The 23,014-nt window shown below is 42.8% G+C and overlaps 1 long non-coding RNA gene across 1 annotated transcript in view; it reads right to left on the bottom strand.

Moving 5' to 3' along the window:
* The window catches only part of LOC117362092, a 162,507-nt gene that overhangs the window by 114,407 nt on the left and 25,086 nt on the right, over positions 1–23,014 (bottom strand). The window lies entirely within an intron of this gene.

The following is a 23,014-nucleotide window of genomic DNA, read 5'->3' as shown; positions in this document are numbered from 1 at the left end:
TGTTCAAATAAAGAAAAAGATGGAATAGAATTTTTAAAGTTAATTAAGGGCCCTAAAATTCCAGAGCATATAAAAAATAATCTTGAAATGCCCATATCAATGAAAGAATTACAAACAGCATTGTAGTCCCTTAGAGTTGGATCCGCTCCAGGTGGTGATGGGTTCACATTGGAATTTTATAAATCACTAGCTGATGCCCCGGCGGTGCACGGGTATTTAATTATAGCAATAACACTGTAAATGGATTCAAATAAAGATACTTTATAGTGGTGAATGAAATTATTTTTTTACAGCTTTATAAAAAGTACAATATTCAAATTATAATGTGAAATATTTGACAAAATGAATACAATACAACTAACACAAAACTTGATTATAAACAACATTTTTAGTTTCACCTCCAGGAGCAAGAACATATAAATTCTTGGGTGAACCCACCCTTGAGCAAGCAACATAGAGTTGTCCATGGGAAAAACAGGGGGATCTTAAATCCACTCCACAGTATGTAATAGTCTGTCCCTGTGATTTGTTGATTGTGATAGAGAATGCAAGTCTCACTGGAATTTGCAGTCTCTTAAACTGAAAAGGAAGATGTGTTGCAAGTTTCATTCAAATCGGGCAAGCCGTTTTTGTGTTGGCAGCTTTTTACATTTTTTTCCATTGACATGAATGGGAGAAATCTGATTTTCTGTTTGTAGCTCCGCCCATGTGTGTAGGTGGGCCGCGAGACCCCCAGAACATATCACCCCAGGTAGTGAGGGATCTGCATACCAAGTTTCGTTCAAATCGGGCAAGCCGTTTTTGCGTTGGCAGCTTTTTACATTTTTTCCATTGACATGAATGGGTGAAATCTGATTTTCTGTTTGTAGCTCCGCCCACGTGTGCAGGTGGGCCGCGAGACCCCCAGAACATATCACCCCAGGTAGTGAGGGATCTGCATACCAAGTTTCGTTCAAATCGGTCAAGCCGTTTTTGCGTGATTGCGGCACATACACACATACATACACACATACCTCCGATTTTATATACCGTATTTTCACGCAAATAACACGCACCCGTATAAAACGCGCACACGTGTATAGCGCGCAGAAATCACGATGATAAGCACAAAAACTTTGGTATAACGCGCTCACGATTATACCGCGCATGCTGCCCGACTCTCCGTTCACCCCCCCTGACTTCCGTGCACTGCCCCGCCTCTCCGTGCGCTGTCCCGACTCTCCGTTCACCCCCCTGACTTCCGTGCACTGCCCCGCCTCTCCGTGCGCTGTCCCGACTCTCGTTCACCCCCCCTGACTTCCGTGCACTGCCCTGACTTTCCGTGGCTGTCCCGACTCTCCGTTCACCCCCCCCCTGACTTCCGTGCACTGCCCTGACTTTCCGTGCGCTGTCCCGACTCTCCGTTCACCCCCCCTGACTTCCGTGCACTGTCCCCCCTTGAAGGTCTGTCCCCATCCTGAAAGCCTGATGCCCCCCCCCCGACGTCCGATACATCCCTCCCCCCGAAGGACCGCCGACTCCCCAACAATATCGGGCCAGGAGGGAGCCCAAATCCTCCTGGCCACGGCGACCCCCTAACCCCACCCTGCACTACATTACGGGCAGGAGGGATCCCAGGCCCTCCTGCCCTCGACGCAAACCCCCCTCCCCCCAACGACTGCCCCCCCCCCCCAAGAACCTCCGACCGCCCCCCAGCCGACCCGCGATCCCCCTGACGACCCCCACGACCCCCCCACCCCCCCTTCCCCGTACCTTTGGTAGTTGGGCCAGAAGGGAGCCCAAACCCTCCTGGCCACGGCGACCCCCTAACCCCACCCCGCACTACATTACGGGCAGGAGGGATCCCAGGCCCTCCTGCCCTCGACGCAAACCCCCCTCCCCCCCAACGACCGCCCCCCCCAAGAACCTCCGACCGCCCCCCCAGCCGACCCGCGACCCCCCTGGCGACCCCCACGACCCCCCCACCCCCCTTCCCCGTACCTTTGGTAGTTGGCCGGACAGACGGGAGCCAAACCCGCCTGTCCGGCAGGCAGCCAACGAAAGAATGAGGCCGGATTGGCCCATCCATCCTAAAGCTCCGCCTACTGGTGGGGCCTAAGGCGCGTGGGCCAATCAGAATAGGCCCTGGAGCCTTAGGTCCCACCTGGGGGCGCGGCCTGAGGCACATGGTCGGGTTGGGCCCATGTGCCTCAGGCCGCGCCCCCAGGTGGGACCTAAGGCTCCAGGGCCTATTCTGATTGACCCACGCGCCTTAGGTCCCACCAGTAGGCGGAGCTTTAGGATGGATGGGCCAATCCGGCCTCATTCTTTCGTTGGCTGCCTGCCGGACAGGCGGGTTTGGCTCCCGTCTGTCCGGCCAACTACCAAAGGTACGGGGAAGGGGGGTGGGGGGGTCGTGGGGGTCGCCAGGGGGATCGCGGGTCGGCTGGGGGGCGGTCGGAGGTTCTTGGGGGGGGCGGTCGTTGGGGGGGAGGGGGGTTTGCGTCGAGGGCAGGAGGGCCTGGGATCCCTCCTGCCCCTAATGTAGTGCGGGGTGGGGTTAGGGGGTCGCCGTGGCCAGGAGGGTTTGGGCTCCCTTCTGGCCCAACTACCAAAGGTACGGGGAAGGGGGGTGGGGGGGGCGTGGGGGTCGCCAGGGGGGTCGCGGGTCGGCTGGGGGGGGGGCGGTCGGAGGTTCTTGGGGGGGGGCGATCGTTGGAGGGAGGGGGGTTTGCGTCGAGGGCAGGAGGGCCTGGGATCCCTCCTGCCCGTAATGTAGTGCGGGGTGGGGTTAGGGGGTCGCCGTGGCCAGGAGGGTTTGGGCTCCCTTCTGGCCCGATATTGTCGGGAAGTCGGCGGTCCTTCGGGGTGGGGGTGCGAGTGGTCCTGCCGGGGGGGGGGGGGATGTATCGGACGTCGGGGAGTCGGCCAGGCAAGAGGGCTTGGGCTCCCTCTTGCTCCGATCGTGGATGCGGGTGCGGGTGGGAGCGCGTGCGAGCGGTCGTTCGGGATGGGGGTGCGAGCGGTCCTGCTGGGGGGGTGAATCGGGCGTCGGGCGGGGGTGGGAACTATGTTTTAAAACTTTTGTATACCGCGCTCACGCATATAACGCGCGAGGGGTATGCGCGGTAGGTAAAAACGCGTATAACGCGCGCGTTATATGCGTGAAAATACGGTATATAGATTCCAAATTACCCTATTACCTTATCTGTTAAATTTATATCAGGCTCAACTAACTAAAGGTTGCATATTAGGTACTATGGCAGAATCCATAACTATTGTTTTACCGAAGCCAAATAAAGATCCTATGTTGGTTTCAAATTACAGGCCTATTTCTTTGATAAATGTAGATGGTAAACTTCTGGCTAAGTTATTGGCTTTACGCTTAGCTAAGGCTCTGCCTTATATCATCGGAATGCACCAAACAGGGTTCGTTGCTCAAAGACATTCTTCAAACAACACTAGATTGGCATTACATATGTTAAACTTATCAAAAGATATGGAAGATCCGGCCTTCTCTGTATGTTTGGATGCAGAGAAGACCTTTGATCGTGATGAATGAACCTTTTTATATCAAGCTATAGATTGGTTTGTTATTGGTTCGGGATTTATTCAAATGATTCAAACCATGTATAGCTCCCCCTATTAATTAATACTTTTTCAGAACGTTTTAGTATGGAGAGGGGAGTTAGGCAAGGATGTCCATTATCTCCTCTGCTATTTGATATTGTTTTGGAGCCCTTGTTAATAGCTATTCAACAAACAGAGGAGATTCAGGGTATTCCTTATGCAGGTCGGGAATACAAAGTCTCTGCTTATGCAGATGATATTTTGCTTCATTTGAGGAATCAGGAAACAACTATTCCACATTTACTTGAGCTGATTGAGAGATTTGGGAAATTTTCAGAATATAAGATAAATTAGACTAAATCAGAGGCCCTTCCTTTAAACGTTCACTGTTCAAAGGGATTATTTGAAAACTTTTCTTTCCTGTGGAAGGAAGGAGGTATAAAATATTTAGGTATTTGGATTCAGGGAACATTGGAAGAAGCGATGCAAGTAAATGAGAAAGCCATACTGCTAAAGGTCTCAGAAATGTGTGAGCATTGGAACCCACTACATTTATCTTGGTGGGGGAGAGTTCATACAGTAAAAATGATGATTATGCCTGTTGTTTGTTACCAAATGGGTATGTTACCAGTTTACTTTCAGGGGTCTTTTTATAAAAAATTAAATAGTATTCTTACTAAATTTATTTGGCTGGGTAAAAATGCTAGAATTGCTTTGGTATAATTACAAAAGCCGATTACGGAGGGTGGGGTAAATTTTCCCAATTTTTTTAGGTATCATCAGGCCTACATTATGCATCAGGGAATGTATTGGATCCTCCCTGAGCTCATGGAGCATCTCCCAGACTGGCTATATTTGGAATGGAAAATTATGTCCCCTATGCGATTATCCCATGTATTAAGTATCAGATTACCCAGATATGCTAAGGACAATGTAATTCTATTGGATACATGGAAAACAATTAAATTTATTGACAAACTTACAGATGTTCCTATAATTAAATCCAGGGCCACCATCAGAAATTTCTGGGCCCCTTACTGAGCAATCCTATTGGGCCCCCCCCACGCACCCCTTCCCCCCCACTTTTGTCCGGGGGGGGGGGGGGGTGCTATCAGGAAATTGGCAGGGGACAAAAAAAAGTATGACAGCAGTGTTTATTGTTGTGCACAGCAGAAGCATAATACAGGAATTTGTGCTATGGTGGCCTAGGACCAATGTTTCCTCTAAGGATTGATGAGGTGTGTGCAAAAAAAAAATATGCATGAGCGACAAGTTACATACTCCACAAATTTATGAGCGGGTGCGGAGGACGCATTTTTAAACAAATGTAGTTTATCCTTGTACTCCTTATGTATTTTTAATCATCTATGGATATGTTTGTATGTTTATTGTTCAAATGGTTTTATTTATTTCCCCAAATTTATTTTTGTTATACGCATTGAAAATATTTGATATTGCGTTTAAATCAAAATCTCAATAAACTTGAAACGAGTGCCCGTAAGATTGTGGGAGGGTTAAATACTCAAAACTTAGAAGAATAACAATTTACTTAAAGTTTTTGCTACGCCAGCTTTCTGGTATCTTTACATACAGTGGCGTACGTAGCATATGTAACACCCGGGGCCCATCATTTTTTGGCACCCCCCCATCTGTAAGAAAAACATGATTTTTAGTAACAAACCACACGTCACACATGAGTACCTAGGAAAAGGCAGCATCTTATATATTGCAGTGATCAGTACATCAATACACCCATTGTAAAACTAAACAAGCCAGACCAGCACAGATCAATCCTACACCGTCAATCCTAACTGAAAACCATGTCTTTCGAACACACAGAACACAGAAAACACCTTCGCCTAGTATGGAATATGTCATCACAAATGAACCCCTCCCCCTTTTGCAAAACTGTAGAGTGGATTTTAGCCACGGTGGTAACAGCCCTGACGCTCATAGAATTCTGAGCATCAGAGCTGCTAAAAAAAAATGCTCCACAGTTTTGTAAAAGGGGGGATAAAATAGAAATACACAGTTTCAACGCTCTAGCTCAGAGATGCCCAAACTTTTTGGGCTAGCGAGCTACTTTAAAATGTCCAAGTCAAAATGATCTACCAAAAATAAAATTAAAAAACACAAAGCACACTATATGCTGAGAAAATGTTAATTATCATTCCTATTCTGGGTTTTTTTCAAAGAGGTCAAGGCAGATAACTCTATGCATTGTCACCTCAGTAACAACCATACAAAAATAGACAAATATACCCCCCATCCTTTTTATTAAACCACAATAGCAGTTTTTAGCGCAGGAAACTGCGCTAAATGCCCAGCACTGCTCTCAACGCTCATAGGCTCCCTGCACTAAAAAACACTATTGCGATTTAGTAAAAGGGGGCCATAGTGCAAAATATAGACAGCATATATAAATTCAGACACATTTTGATCACTAAATTGAAAATAAAATCATTTTCCTACCTTTGTTTGGTAATTTCATCAGTCTCTGGTTGCACTTTATTCTTCTGACTGTGCATCCAATACTTCTTCCCTTCTTTCAGCCTCCTGTATGCTTCCTCTCCTCCAGACCTCATTCCCTCCCCCAACTTTTTCTTTCTTTCTCTATGTCTGTCTTTCTCTGATTCTGTGCCCCGTTTTTTTTGCTTTGTTTCTGGTTCCCTGTCCCCCACCACACACACACCTTCTTTCTTTCTTTCTTCTTTCCTGCCTCCTCCATGCCACCACCGCCGCGGAATAGGCTGCTGCTGCTGCCGCTATCGGGAACAAGCCATTTCCCTGCTTCTCTTCTGCACGGGGCCGATCAATTCTCGCCGCCCGACATCAATTCTAACGTCGGAAAGGACGTTCCGGGCAGCCAGGCAGCGATTGGCTAGCCAGAACGTCCTCTCGACGTCAGAATTAACGTCCTCTCGACGTCAGAATTAACGTCGGGCCGCGAGAATTGGTCGGCCCTGCAGGGAAGAGAAGCAGGGAAATCAAAGAACACGGTGCCGGCCTGATCCCCGACGGCAGCAGTGAGAAGGGAAGGGAAGCAGGTTCGGCACCGCTACTCTAGACGAGCCGTACTCTAAGGAGAACAGTGGACCGCCCCCCCCTTGGTACGCCACTGGAGCAGCAGCGTGTCTGGCCGGCTCATTCCATTCAAAGCCGCGGGTGGCGGCTCCTTGCGAGATCCGCGCCTGCGTCTGAAGCCTCTCTGATGTTGTGACATCAGAGAGGCTTCCGATGCAGGAGTGGATAGCGCAAGGAGCCGCCAACCCGCGGCTTTGAACAAACGAGCCGGCTGCTGCTCCAAAAGGAAGAGAATGATTGCCTCCAGACCACGGGCCACAAATAAAACCTGGAGAGCCACACGCGGGCCACGTGTTTGAGACTGCTGCCTTAGAGAGAACACTGCCTAGGACCCTGGGGGAGTCCGGGCTCCCTGTCACCTCCGGGCCCCTGAATGCAGGACTGGTAGTACTGCCCTGATGGCGGCCCTGATTAAATCTACTTTACAGTCCTTATGGTTAAACTCCAAGATTCAAGTAGGCGGTGCTGGGATCGCTTGGAAGAATTGGATGCAGGCAGGAATTCGGACATTAGATGATGTTATATCTAATGGGAAATTGCTTGATTTTTCACAGCTGCAGCAATTATTTGGCATTCTAAAATCTCAACAATATAGGGGGTTGCAGCTGAAGCAGGCCATCCAGAGTGGGTTCCCTGAATGGAAAAACTTTAAAAATTATTATAGCTTGCAGATCCTTTGCTACCAAACAGATCTAGTAGGACATCAGAATTCCCAGAGGTACAAATTAATTTCTCAATTCTTGAATAAAAAACCAAAAAATAGTCTTAGAGACATTTGGAGCATCGAGATAAAACAGTACATTTCTGTAATCTCGATGGCAACAAATTTGGATATGGTTATTTTTATTACATAGGATTTTTTGTACCCCAGTTAGATTACAAAAAATAGATAATTCTAAGTCTAATAGATGCTGGCATTGTCATATTAATATTGGGACTCCTGATCATATGTTATATTTTTGTCCACTGATACTTAATTTCTGGACATCAATTTGGGGACAGATAAATATTATTCTTGAATCATTTATTCCTTTATCTTATGAAACCATAATTTGTGGTACGTTGTTACAGGTAAAGCCTGTTTTGGATAAATACAAGAGCCATCTTTAATTGATCATGACAAGAATAGCCATTCGAATGATCACAAGGAACTGGAAATGTTATGACAGACTTAACTACACATTCTGGTGAAAGAATGAATGCAGAATGGTTGGGTCTTAGCAATACATTTAATAGAGTATGGAGCCCTTGACTGCATTTGTTAACATACAATAATAGAGATATATATTTTATTTCTTAGATTTCCTTACACACTCAGGGTTGGGGGGAGGGGAGGGAAAAGTATTTGGAAGAGTTTAAAAATATTTAAATATAATATTGTAATAAATGATATGATTTAATATATTAATAATTGGGAGTAGGGGGAAAATGGATGTTTTCTTTAATAATGTGTGTAATATGGTATATTTTATGCAATCTGTTAAAGTTATATTAATTGTAATACACTGTCAAAGCTTGAAAATTAATAAAGAATTAAAAATAAAAAAAATCCTTGCAGAACAGTAGGGCACCTTAGGGGATAGTGCAGTGAATTTCACATCAAAGGTTCCAGGTATATGGTGAACCCTCCAAAACCTACCCAAAACCTATGGACCCAATTGTACACTACTCTAATAACCCTTCACCTGCAAATATTACCTATATGATGGTATAGTAGCTTTTGGGTGGGTTTTGGTGGGTTATACTCTCCACTACAAGTGTAGTAGTTAGATTGGGATATGGGTCTGTGGTCCCATTCTGGTGTCCACTGCACTGCCCACCAGGCTACTTACTCTACAGACCTGCTTACTGCTCTCATAAGACTGGCACCTCCCCCCCCCCCCCCCCGATTAATATTGTAGAATGGTACTCACGTTATGCACTTACTTAGCCAGTTACTGTAGTGAATATCTTTGCTAACCAGCTAAGTTGCTGCTCCACATAACTCTGCCCCCAGCCTACCCTTAACTTAGCCAGTTAGGGGATGGACAGTTAGTGGTGATATGTAAGTTATCATGTAATATGTATGTATCTTGTGATATGTATGTTATCATGTAACGCAAGTGAGGCTGGACTCATTTAGAGCACTGGTCTTTGACCTGGGGGCCACCGCGTGAGCGGACTGCTGAACACGATGGACCACTGGTCTGACCCAGCAGCGGCAATTCTTATGTTCTTATGAGCTCATTGGGGATAATAGGATATACAGTAAATTGAATTAAATAAATAAATACATAAATAAATATGCAATGCCACTCTTGCTCAGTTAAACCCTTTTCAATACTGACACCTCTATTGGTAAAATGGGAAAGTCTTTTTCATTTAAAATAACTGAATTATGGGATGATACCCCTCTGTGGTCGAGAGAACTAGGCTCTCTTCACACTTTTCGTAAATGTCTAAAAATTTGGCTATTTTCCAAATTGTAAAAAGTCTTCATCTCACCGTTTCTTTTCTATTTTATTTACTGTAAACCGAGTCAAACTTTATTGCTATAGAGATGGCACGGACTATAGACTCAAGTTTTACCCCTTCTTCTATTAAACTGCGCTAGCAGTTTTTAGCGCGGTGAGCCACGCTGAATGGCCCACACTGCTCCCGATGCTCTTAGAGTTCCTATGAATGTCGGGAGCAGTGTGGGCCATTCAGAGCAGCCCTCTGCGCTGCAAACTGCTAGCGCAGTTTAATAGAAGAAGGGGCTAGTTTAGTAGGCCTAAATATAGCAATTAGGCATATTTTTGGTGAATAGTGCTGTTGCGTATAAGGATAACATGAAACACCAGCACCAGTGCTTAATTTTATCTGTTAACTGATTTCACCAAAACTCTAACCCCAGATTTTCTCTTGGTATACTATAGCATTTGGAAGTTGCTCAATAAAGCAAAAATAATATTATGTGACAGGATTTGTTCCAACAGCCTTTGAAACATTGTTGAACTGGGTCTAATTTTCCAAACATTTATTTTATAAAGACACATGAATCAGAATATAATTTTTAAGCTTAGCTATATTTATGCGCATGAGTGATTATCACATAAGGAGATTAATAATAAATCATAGGGAAATTTATAAATAAGTTATCTGTGGGAAAGTGAGCCAAGACTGCCAACTTGCTTTTTGTTTTATTTTGCACTTATTTTATTACTATTAAACTACTTGCTTATGAGCAATTTAGAAATAATTGCAAATGTTAGATTTTATAGAATTGCTTAAGAGATGTGAAATTTTAGACAATGCATTATTAACAGAGGCAATTAACCTAACTAGACTTTGCAGAACCACTGATTGAACACAAGAATTAAAATAATTGTTCTCAGCTGCATAGAACTATATAATTTTACTTCCAAAATTCTAAAGGACACTATTTGATCATGTTTGGTAATCAATGACACCATGGCACTCATTTTCGAAGCAGATAAACATCTCAAAATGGCCAAAAACATGTCCATCTGCCGAAAACTTCTAAATTATGATTTTTGAACAGGCAGAATTTGGCCGTTTTCCACTGAGTTTTTCCAAATAGCAAGGGGGAATGTTGGGATAGGGACTTGTATACTGCCTTTTTGTAGTTGTACAACCACACTCAAAACAGTTTATATACAGGCACTTCAAACATTTTCCCTATCGGTGGGCTCACAGTCTATCTAATGTATCTGGGGCAGTAGAGGATTAAGCGACTTGTCCAGGGCCACAAGGAGCAGCATGGGGTTTGAACCCACAACTTCAGAGTACTGAAGCTGTATCTCTAACCACTATGCCACATTGTCCTCTAGGTTGGCCCCCCCCCAATAAGGGCATCTTTCAGTGATAATGGAACAGGAAGATACATTTCAATCATGTCCAAAGAAACTCTGTAATGCTCTCTACCAAGGAATAACCCAGAAGGAAATCTGTCGCCTCCAATTAATATAAAACACTGTTAAACCTCCCCAACCTAATTATACTTCCCTTTCCCATTTTCCTCTTTTATTTTATTATTTTTCATCCTGATGTATTTATTAATCTCTCCTTCTCATTCTCTTCTAATGTATCATGTATGTCAATGTGTAAATGCTTCCCTTTTTCTTAGCTTAGATGAGTTTTTAATTTATTAATATTTTTAATATATATTTCATTTTATTGTAAACCATTTAGATACCAGTATGATAAATGGTATATCAAAAATAAAGAAACTTAAATGACCAACTGACCATTTGATGAATTAAGGTTTAACCTCTCCTTAATCCCCTAGCTGCTTCTCATAGTACTTCTATCATTAAAAAAAATAATAATAATAATGTACAGAAAAACAATACTGTTAACTTGCTTAAAGTTGGTTTTTCTGTGTATGCACTTCAAGAGAGCATTTTTATGTTTTCAGGATAGCCTGGTTTTCATTGAGGCCCTGAGGTAGTGGCATTATTGCCACAAAACGATTGTCGGCCTGTTGCTTTCAACTTGTGAAATTGTTCACCGTGGCTATCTACAAAAAGAGTAACTTTTTCATCTTTTTAATTTGCTATTTTTCACCTCGCTGTATTTACACCAGCAAAAGGTTTTTTGCCCGTAATGTAAGGGTGGTAGAGTGTGAGTACACCTCTCCAACAATCTGAGGCTTTTTCTTTTGCTTGTAAAACTGCTGTGGTGCACAGCTGTTTTTTACCGGACTGGATGGACCTAGAGTCTGATCCGGCGAAGCCATTTCTTATGCTAATGGAGTGAGTTTTGGTTCTATTTAATTGCATTTTCCCTCCATTTCCCAATCTTGTAATTTTTTTGCAGATAAGCAATACAACATATTGGACAGAATAGTAGTTGCAGTATTCTGGAAATATATGCAGGTAATGTAACACTTGGCTCTCAGTCAGCCTTAGCTCCCCAGTCCAGCATTTTTCTGTTGGCCATGTAAACAGAAATTGAGGTTACTAACAACCATAAAATAATTTACATAGCAATGTTTTTGGTAGGTTGCCAAAGGGCCCCCAGCCTTCAGCTCCACTAACCTTAGTTTGCTGATCAGTTTCCAAACATACCTGCCTTTTACAAAACTGCACAATAGATTTTTTGTGCCAGCTACCATGCCGAATGCTCTGCGCTACTCTGGCACTCATAGGTAACTCTATGATCATCGGAGCAGCACAGGGCATTCAGTGCGCCAGCTGGCACTAAAAACCTCTTGCGTGGTTTGTAAAAAAAAAGGGGGAGGGGGATAGTTAGAACAACAGGCTGAGAATAAAGGAAGCCAGGGCTCAAATCCCATTGATGTTGCTTGAGATCTTGGATAAGTCACTTAAGCCTTCATTGCCTCAGATACAAAACTTTAAAATTATAAGCCCTCCAGGGACATGAAAATACCTACTATATCTTGCCTTGAACCATTAATGAGAAAGGTATGATCTAAATCCAAATCCAATACCAGATATAGTGAGAAATAATACAAAACACTACAAATATCACCAAGGACCTATAGAGCAGGGGTAAGTCCTCGAGAGCCACAGGCAGGTCAGGTTTTCAGGATATCCACAATGAATATGTATGAGATGGATTTGCATGCACTGCCTCCTTGAGATGCAAATCTATCTCATGCATATTTATTGTGGATATCCTGAAAACCTGACCTGCCTGCTGCTCTCGAGGACCGGAATTGCCTAACCCTGCCATAGAGCAATTGCAACATACCATAATAGCAGTTACTTCCACAAGTCACACAACAAGCACTACTTAGAAAAGAGCAGTACCACAAACACTGCAGTGAGTACTAGAACATCAATAAGCCTATTGGAAAACTAAACAGACCTGATTAGACCAGATCGATTGTGCTGTCGACACTAACAGAAAACCATGTTTCTTTCACATAAGCAGAATACAGACCTTCACCCAATATAGAATAAGTAACCACAAAATATAAATTAAAAAATAAAAATTAAACCTAGCTCCCAAGAAGCCAGACTCTTCACACAATGTAATACCAGTAAAAGAAAAAAACAATGTGTGTCTCCTTATACTGTGCAAAATATAAAGACAGCAGACATAAATTGCCAAACACTGACAGATTCCAACCACTACATTACAAATTAACAAATGCAAATAAAACAAAAAAATGGAAAATGATACCATTTTACTGGACTAAATATATTTTTCAATTAGCTTTCAGAGGCCAGGGTCTGCTTCCTCAGGTTAGGACAGTATACTGCTGTTATGGTATCCTGTCCTGACCTATGGAAGGAGGTTTTGGTCTTTTAATTTAGGATTAATTTTAATACCTTTTTGACTAACTTTAAAGAAAATGACACCTTATTTCCATTTCTATTTTTACTTATTAGTATTAAACATTACTACCACACTACATTATCTTAAACTAAAAATAAATTATTTTTTCTACCTTTGTTATTTGGCTAGTGTTTTTAATTGTGTTGGTTGTTTCTGCTTTCCTCATCTTGCCAGGATTTCCTGCCCTTTTGTCAGTTTCTCTCTTCCTTTTCCTTTCAGCTTTCTTCAATATTCTGCCTCTGTCCAGATTTTTTTTACTTACTATCCAATCATCAATTTTCCTTTTTTTAAAAATTGTGTCTACCTACAGCTTGCTACCTCTTTCACTCACCTTGGCTCTATTTCACTTCCTCTTATTCTATAACTCTATCCTCTTCCCCTCATCCAGCATCCCCTCTCTCCCCCTGCCCTCCCTGCTTCCTTCCAACATGTGTCCTTCTGTCCTCCCCACTTCCAACATGTGCTCCTCTCTTCTCTCTGCTTCCTTCCAATATGCCCCCTGTCTTCCTCACTTCCTTCCAGCATGCACCCCTCTGTTCTCCCCACTTCCATCAAGTGTGCCCCACACTTCTCTACTTCCATCCAGTGTCTGGCTCCTTTCCCAACACCCCCACTGCTACTGTTGCTATTTCCCCAGGCCAGCAGAAACAGAATAAAAATGTTGCAGGGCTGCACTGAACCTGCCTGTGGCTATTGGCTCTGTCCTTCTGGAAGGAGCAGGGCCAGCAGCTAAGGTTGGTTGCAATGTAGTCTTACAGTCTGTATATTTTTTGCCACTGCTGATGATTTGGGAGGGCAGCAGTGGCAGTGAGAAGTAGGCTGTATGGTGAGCTAGGACAGCTGTGTGGCCTCAGCTGTTTAGAGGGAACATTGCAGAAGTCCTACCACCAATTATTTGGGGGACCATGGCCCCCATGGGCTCCCTGTTCCAATGCCTATGCTTCTGGTTGTTCCTTGTGCTCCTCCCAGGCTACATTGAGTACCCTCCCTCCTCCCTTCTACCTCCATTTAGATACTTCCATAGATTCTGAGTACAATGTTGGGTTTCAAAAAGGGCTTGGATGACTTCTTGAAGGAGAAAGGGATTACAGGGTATAGATAGAGGGTTACTATACAGGGTACTTCAGGATTAGGGTACAAACAATGTAGGTGGTGGGAACTTAAAGGTCAAGGACCTGGGGTGCCACCGCAGGAGCGGACTGCTGGGCACGGTGGACCCCTGGTCTGATCCGGCAGAGGTAATGCTTATGTTCTTATGTTGAACTTTTCCTCTGGAATTTCCTTTCATTTATCATTTATCTTGAGTCTTCTTTCCCTAAATTCCAAAAAGAAAGCCATTAAAATTGCTGTCTGATTTAGCCTTCAGCTAATTTATTTATTTATTGGATTTATTAACAATCATTATGATGAGATTCACCTAAGGTGGCATAGAGCAGGTACAGCATAACAATAATAAAATGGCCAAACATAAACGTAAATTCAATCAATGAAGTAAACTTGGAAAGGCAAATTGAAACCGAGTAATGGGACTAACATGAAACAGTAGCAGACATATATATATTTAATAGCACTGTGAAAGTTCATGTTGCAAGGGGTGCTTTGCGACCACCCTTTTCTCCCTGCCCCTATATCTACCTTTTTTTCCTTTTCATCCTGTCCACTCGTCTTTAAATCTGACTTTCTGACCTCCCTTTTCCTCACTCTTTCTTGTCTCATCCTCCTGCTGATCTTTCAGGTAGCTGGGTTCAAAAAAAAGGTTTGTACAAGTTCCTGGAGGAAAAGTCCATAGTCTGCTATTGAGTCAGACATGGGGGAAACCACTGCTTGAAATGTATGCAGTGTTACTTTTTGGGGTTTTGTCTGGTATTTGTGTCCTTGGACCACTAGTCTGACCCTATATGACTATATGTTCTCACTTTTTATTTGCTCTCTCTCTCTCTCTATATATATATATGCCATACTTTACCTTGGTATAAATAGCAGTATATCAAATGTTTGTAAATAAATAAAATAAATACTGTGCATCCATTTTTGCTGTTAAAGCTTGGAAAGTACAAAAACTTACCACACCTTTTAGCAAAAGGGCCCTGTGAGCATTTTTCTCCAGACAGTCCTTGATATATTAAATAAATGCTAATAATTTTTTCATACTACTGTTTGTAATAGTTTCATAGCAGTTATCAGTAGATTTAAGTAGAGAGAATGAGGAGCAAAAATCTTTCAGAGGAGTATAGATTGCACTGCACAGCTGCTCTGCCATATGATGGAAAATCAAAAGTGTGAACTATTAGCAGCCATTATGGACCTTAGGAATGGATCTAGGCTCCCAACACTAAAAAAAAAAAAAAAGTGTTGATCTATCTGCTGATTGCATTGATAGACTGTTTTGTCATATTATCCTCCTGCCTTCCCTCGTCCTTCACTTCAGGGGATATCAACACTAGTAATTGTCAGGAAGGACTCAATTGATTATCCTCAAAATTTGCTCTCGCTATTGACCATAATGGAAAAAAAAAATGTGCCTCTGAATTATTCAGAATGAAAACATACACAGAGGAAATCGATAAGGAGGCATATCTGATATTAAAGGCAAATTAAAATAGGCAGGATAAGATGGCTTGAGGCAGCTGTTACATGCAAAGGGGGGAAAAAAGGCATTTTTCTTTTGAGATAAACATTTTCTGTCATTGTTTGTAGATGTTTTTATCACTGTCAAAATTCTTCAACGTGAACATCTCTATGAATGAAAAAACTTTGTGTTCAAATCAGTTCTCTGTAAATGGTGTGATTCAAGCAACAAATTCCAATAGTTGCTTTCCGTATCCCTATTGCCTTTTTAACCTAACTGTTACATAGAATGCTGGAGGGTAAAACTTACAGAAATGTGTTTAGAAAGGAAATATCACATTAAGACATACGCATGCACAGATACTAAACCTCAGCAGAATTAGATCTCTGTTAAGATGGAAAAGAAAAAGAGCACATCTTTTTGAAGGATATAATATTTGGAGTAATCTTCAATTTGAATTGGAAATATTTAGGGAATCTTTTAATTAAGTGCATTAAGCAGTTACAGGGAAATTCTATACAAGGTGCCTAAAGATAGTCACCTAAATTAGGCACCTAACTTAATTAGTATATTGGCCTCAATTATGAGCTTTAATAAGATCATAATTGAAAAAATTAATAATTGGATGATAGGCGCCTATCTTCCAAGGCACGGTTCTACATAAGATAGGTACCTAATATCTTAGATATCTAATGGTGCCTCACTCCAAAGTAGGCATGTTTAGGGGCAGAGAAGGATTTAGGCACCATTAGGTGCGATTCTCTAAAGCAGTGTTCTTCAACTGCTGGTCTGTGGACTGGTGCCGGACTGCAGAAATTTCCTGCCGGACTGGCTCTCTCTTCCTCAGTGCTGCAGTGCACAAAGCCATGAGAAGAGGCTCCTACGCATGTCCTGCGCCTGAACCAGAAGCCTTCTCTCTGACATCGCAACGTCAGAGGGAAGGCTTCCAAATGAGGCACCGGATGTGTGAAGAGCCGCTGCCCACAGCTTTGTGTACTGCAGCACTGAGGAAGAGGGAGCCGGTCCGAAGATAACACTGGGGGGCAGGCCAGAAGGCAAGGCATAGGATGGAGGGAGAGAGACAACAATGGTAGGGGGAATGATTTTATTTTTTAATTTAGTGATTGATATACATCTGCTGTCTGTTCAGGAAGAAATGCATTTGTTTCTTTTCCTCTGGGGTTGTACTGCCTGCAGAGTCTTGCATCTTATATATTAATACTTTTAGTTTTTGGTCTCGTATTTGCATAGGGTTATCTGTGTTCTGGTAGGAATGAATATTGAGAAGCATAAAGTTTGCTTTGTGTAGTTTAATTTTGTGGTTAATCATTATGTGTTGTTAATACGATTATATTGTGAGTGTGTATACAGTATATGGAAAATGAATGGAAAAAATGGTGTTACAGTTAGTACTATTATGGGGGCGGGGTCTGGGGCCGAGATTGAACATAAGAACATAAGAATTGCCGCTGCTGGGTCATACAGTGGTCCATCGTGCCCAGCAGTCTGCTCACGCGGCGGCCCCTAGGTCAAAGACCAGTGTTCTAAATGAGCCCAGCCTCATCTGCGTACTTTCCAGTTTAGCAGGAACTTGTCCAACTTTGTCTTGAATCCCTGGAGGGTGTTTTCCCCACAACAGACTCCGGAAGAGCGTTCCAGTTTTCTACCACTCTCTGGGTGAAGAAGAACTTCCTTACATTCGTACGGAGATGGGCGGGGACTGGCCCACGACTTAGCCCAGTGTTCTTCAACTGCCGGTCTGCGGACCGGTGCCGGTATAGAAAGTAATTATTTTATTTCCGCCGGTCCATAGGTGTCTAAAGGTTGAAGAAAACTGCTCTAAAGTAGATTAGTAACCTAAAATGCAAGCTTTTAAAACCCTGGCCTACATTGTAGGCACCTAAGTTTTAATTAGGCATAATACTGTAATGGGTGCCTAAGTGTGATTGACATGAAATAGGTGCCTAACTTTAGAAGCCTATCTTTTTAGGCACCCAATTACAGAATCTGTCCCTTACGGCCTGGTTCTACTGTACATATACCACAAAAAAATCAGTGTCTGCTAGAATGGCGTTTAGCACAATTTTACAAGGTGAGCATACTTTTTATAGAATCATGCTTTATGCGAGCATCATATCAGTTTTAGGTGAACCCATTTAAGATAGCTTAAACCAGGCCTAAATACCTGCATCTAAGTTTTGCGCAGATCAGGCATATTCTCTAACAATGCACATAACTTTTAGGAATGGCCATAATCCACCCATGATCTGCCCCAGCAACACTTCCATTTCAAATTCACACCCTGCAGCTGGTATATACTTATTCTAGTCACGCTGTCCAAGTTGTGCACATAACTTTTAAATAGTACCAATTAGGGTCAATTATGAAATATTAATTGCCAATTGTTGGTGCCAATCAGGCCAATTAATCAATTAAGTTGTACATGCAAATTGGCTGTGTGCACTGATTTGTGTATACAACCTAAGAACATAAGAATAGCCTTACTGGGTCAGACCAATGGTCCACCAAGCCCAGTAGTCCATTCCCACGGTAACCAATCCAGGTCACTAGTACCTGGCCAAAACCCAAGGTGTAGCAATATTCCATGCTACCGATACAGAGCAAGCAGTGACTTTCCCTGTGTCTTTCTCAATAACAGACTATGGACTTTTCCTCCAGGAACTTGTCCAAACCTTTCTTAAAACCAGCTATGCTATCCGCTCTTACCATATCCTCTGGTAACGCGTTCCAGAGCTTAACTATTCTCCGAGTGAAAAAAATTTCCTCCTATTGGTTTTAAAAGTAACTTCGTTGAGTGTCCCCTAGTCTTTGTAATTTTTGACGGAGTGAAAAATCGATCCACTTGTATCCGTTCTACTCTACTCAGGATTTTGTAGACTTCAATCATATCTCCCCTCAGCTGTCTCTTTTCCAAGCTGAAGAACCCTAACCATTTTAGTCTTTCCTCATAGGAGAGGAGTTCCATCCCCTTTACCATCTTGGTCGCTGTTCTTTGAACCTTTTCCAGCACCACTATATCTTTCTTGAGATAAGGTGACCAGAATTGAATGCAATACTCTAGATGAGGTCGCACCATGGAGAGATACAGGGGTATTATAACATTCTTAGTCTTGTTAATCATCCCTTTTATAATAATTCCTAGCATCCAATTTCCAGATCATTTATAAATAAGTTAAATAGCACTGGTCCCAGTATAGACCCCTGTGACACTCCACCTTTTACTCTCCTCCATTGAGAAAAATGAACATTCAACCCTACCCTCTGTTTTCTATCCGATTACCAATTCCTAATCCACAACTGAACTTTGTCACCTATCCCATGACACTTTAATTTTCTCAGGAGCCTCTCATGAGGAACTTTATCAAAAGCTTTCTGAAAATCCAGATATACTATATCAACCGGCTCATCTTTATCCACAAGTCAAGCAAATTGGTGAGGTAAGATCTCCCTCGGCTGAACCCATTCTGACTCCGTCTCATTAAATCATTCTTGTCTACGTGTTCCACAATTTTATTCTTTATAATCATTAATACCATTTTGCCCGGCACCGAAGTGAGGCTTACTGGTCTGTAATTTCCCAGATCTCCCCTGGAGCCCTTTTTAAAAATCGGCGTAACATTGGCCACCCTCCAATCTTCAGGTATTACAGATGATTTTAGCGACAGGTTACAGATCACTAACAGCAGGTCAGCAATTTCATTTTTGAGTTCTTTTAATACCCTGGGATGTATACCTTCTGATCCTGGTGATTTATCACTTTTTAAAACTTGCCAATTTGGCTCAGTACATCTTCCAGATTCACCAAAATTTCTTTCAGTTCCTCCACATCATCAACTTTGAAAACCATTTCTGGTTCAGGTAGATCTCTTACATCTTCTTCCGTAAAGACCGAAGCAAAGAATTCATTCAGTCTTTCTGCTATGGCCTTATCCTCCCTGAGTGCCCCTTTCGCTCCTTGATCATCCAGCGGTCCCACAGATTCCCTCACAGGTTTTCTGCTTCTAAAAAAATTGCTATGAGTTTTTGCCTCTTATGCAAGTTTTTCTTCATATTCTTTCTTAGCTGTCTTTATCAATGCTTTGCATCTAACTTGCAAGTGCTTGTGTTTCATCTTATTTTCTTCATTCGGATCCTTTTTCCATTCTTTAAAGATTGGTTTTTGGCTCTGATAGCCTCTTTCACTTCACCTTTTAACCACGTTGGCTCTCTTTTCCTCTTCTTTCCACCTTTGCTGATAAGTGGCATACATCTGGTCTAGGCTTCCACGACGGTATTTTTAAATAACAAATCTCTGGAGACGGGAGTGATTCCTGGGGATTGGAGGAGAGCGGATGTGGTCCCTATTCATAAAAGTGGTCACAGGGATGAAGCAGGAAACTACAGGCCGGTGAGCCTCACTTCAGTTGTTGGAAAAATAATGGAAGTGTTGCTGAAAGAAAGGATAGTGTATTTCCTTGAATCTAATGGGTTACAGGATCCGAGGCAACATGGCTTTACAAAAGGTAAATCGTGCCAAACGAACCTGATTGAATTTTTTGATTGGGTGACCAGAGAGCTGGATCGAGGACATATGCTAGATGTAATTTACTTGGATTTCAGCAAAGCCTTTGATACAGTAACTCATAGGAGGCTGTTGAACAAACTTGAAGGGCTGAAGTTAGGATCCAAAGTGGTGAACTGGGTCAGAAACTGGCTGTCGGACAGACGCCAGAGGGTGGTGGTTAATGGAAGTCGCTCGAAGGAAGGAAAGGTGACTAGTGGAGTCCCTCAGGGTTCGGTGCTGGGGCCAATCCTGTTCAATATGTATGTAAGTGACATTGCTGAAGGGTTAGAAGGAAAAGTGTGCCTTTTTGCAGATGATACCAAGATTTGTAACAGAGTAGACACCGAAGAGGGAGTGGAGAATATGAAAAAGGATCTGCAAAAGTTAGAGGAATGGTCTAATGCCTGGCAACTAAAATTCAATGCAAAGAAATGCAGAGTAATGCATTTGGGGATTAATAATAGGAAGGAACCATATATGCTGGGAGGAGAGAAGCTGATATGCACGGACGGGGAGAGGGACCTTGGGGTGATAGTGTCCGAAGATCTAAAGGCGAAAAAACAGTGTGACAAGGCAGTGGCTGCTGCCAGAAGGATTCTGGGCTGTATAAAGAGAGGCGTAGTCAGTAGAAGGAAGAAGGTGTTGATGCCCCTGTACAGGTCATTGGTGAGGCCCCACTTGGAGTATTGTGTTCAGTTTTGGAGACCGTATCTGGCGAAAGACGTAAGAAGACTTGAGGCGGTCCAGAGGAGGGCGACGAAAATGATAGGAGGCTTGCGCCAGAAGACGTATGAGGAGAGACTGGAAGCCCTGAATATGTATACCCTAGAGGAAAGGAGAGACAGGGGAGATATGATTCAGACGTTCAAATACTTAAAGGGTATTAACGTAGAACAAAATCTTTTCCAGAGAAAGGAAAATGGTAAAACCAGAGGACATAATTTGAGGTTGAGGGGTGGTAGATTTAGGGGCAATGTTAGGAAATTCTACTTTACGGAGAGGGTGGTGGATGCCTGGAATGTGCTCCCGAGAGAGGTGGTGGAGAGTAAAACTGTGACTGAGTTCAAAGTAGCGTGGGATGAACACAGAAGATTTAGAATCAGAAAATAATATTAAATATTGAACTAGGCCAGTTACTGGGCAGACTTGCACGGTCTGTGTCTGTGTATGGCCGTTTGGTGGAGGATGGGCAGGGGAGGGCTTCAATGGCTGGGAGGGTGTAGATGGGCTGGAGTAAGTCTTAACAGAGATTTCGGCAGTTGGAACCCAAGCATAGTACCGGGTAAAGCTTTGGATTCTTGCCCAGAAATAGCTAAGAAGAAAAAAAAAAAAAAAATTTTTAAATTGAATCAGGTTGGGCAGACTGGATGGACCATTCGGGTCTGCCGTCATCTACTATGTTACTATGTTATCCATGCCTGGTTTACAGTCCTAACCTTTGCAACTGATCCTTTTAGCTTTGTTTTAACCATTTTCCTCATTTTATCAATGAAATTTTCAAAAATTAAACACCCCTACAGTAGATTTCTTTTGCAACGTTACTCCCGGTATCAGCTCAAATTTGATCACGTTATGCTTACTGTGTCCCAGCGGACCCACACAGTTAACTCCCATACTATGTCTTGCATTCCACTAAGGACCAAATCTAAAATAGCACCTCCTCTTGTCGGCTCCCGGACCAATTGCTCCAAGAAGCAGTTATTTATGACATCTAGGAATTTTACCTCCTTAGCACTCCCAGATGTAACATTTAACCAGTCAATGTTGGAGTAATTGCACTTGGAGAGCCTCTACAGTTGCTGGTGGAGTAGGCTGGAATCATTCCCCCGACGCAGCTTAGTGAAACAGAGGTTTCCCCGTCGGGAAAGAGTGGCTGCGGGGCCAGGCAGGCTTGCACTTTCTAGATGCATGGAAGACAGCCTGGATACCATCTGCAGCTAAGTGTTTGCTTGTTTTTTCCCACTTACCATTGACTGTGTTTGAGACTCATATATGTGCTGCTTGCTTTACTCACAATTTTTGAAGTTTTGTAATTTGGCGTGCTAGATTTTTTTTTAGGTGGTTCCTACGAGGGCTACCATAGTGTTTCTCACTGCTGAGTAAACTGATACATTTTGGACCTTGCTTAATAGTGATTTATAAGTGGAGTTTTTTGCCATATGAAGATGAACTGAGGCTTGTTCTCCACTTTTTTTCTTTTTTCTTTGTTTTGTGTGTTAAGTGAATGAGTAGGTCTCTGTATGAGTGCAGTGAATAGACCTGGTAGTATCTAGGTAGGTCCCTCCTATGGTTTCCAATAGGGCATAATCTAATAATTTTAGGAGTTTTGTATGTCCTTCCTGAGGTTTTTTCGGGTAATTGAAATCCCCCATTATTATAGTGTTGCCCATTTCTCCAAGTTTCCTAATCTCTGAAAACATTTCTTCATCTGTCTGCTCATTTTGTCCCGAGGGATGGTAGTATAACCCAACCTTTATATTCCTTCACTTCACACATGGAATTTCTATCCATAAGGATTCCACACTGCTATCTATGCCATGCAGAATGTTTATTATATTTGATTCAATTCCCTCTTTAACATATAGTGCAAACCCCCTCCAATTTTATCTACTCTATCCTTGCGATATAATTTGTACCCAGGTAACACAGTGGCCTATTGATTGTCCTCCTTCCACTAGGTCTCCGAGATACCTTTTATATCTATCTCATCATTCAGTGCTATATACTCTAACTCTCCTATTTTATTTTTTAGGCTTCTAACATTTGCATACAGACACTTCAAATTGTGGTTTTTCCTTGCAATTACATGCTGCTGAGAAGTAAGTATATGGTGGGGTTAGGCGTGGATGAGGAGTGAGCATTGACTAAACCATGTATTTAGGGTCTCTCTCTCTCTCTCTCTGAATTGGCAGTAGAGGAGAAGGGTTGTCTGATGAGGAGAGGAGGAAGTTGTCTGATGA

This window comes from Geotrypetes seraphini, chromosome 6 (genome assembly GCF_902459505.1).
Source record: "Geotrypetes seraphini chromosome 6, aGeoSer1.1, whole genome shotgun sequence".
Taxonomy (NCBI): Eukaryota; Metazoa; Chordata; class Amphibia; order Gymnophiona; family Dermophiidae; genus Geotrypetes; species Geotrypetes seraphini.
This window is presented reverse-complemented; position numbering and strand designations above follow the sequence as displayed.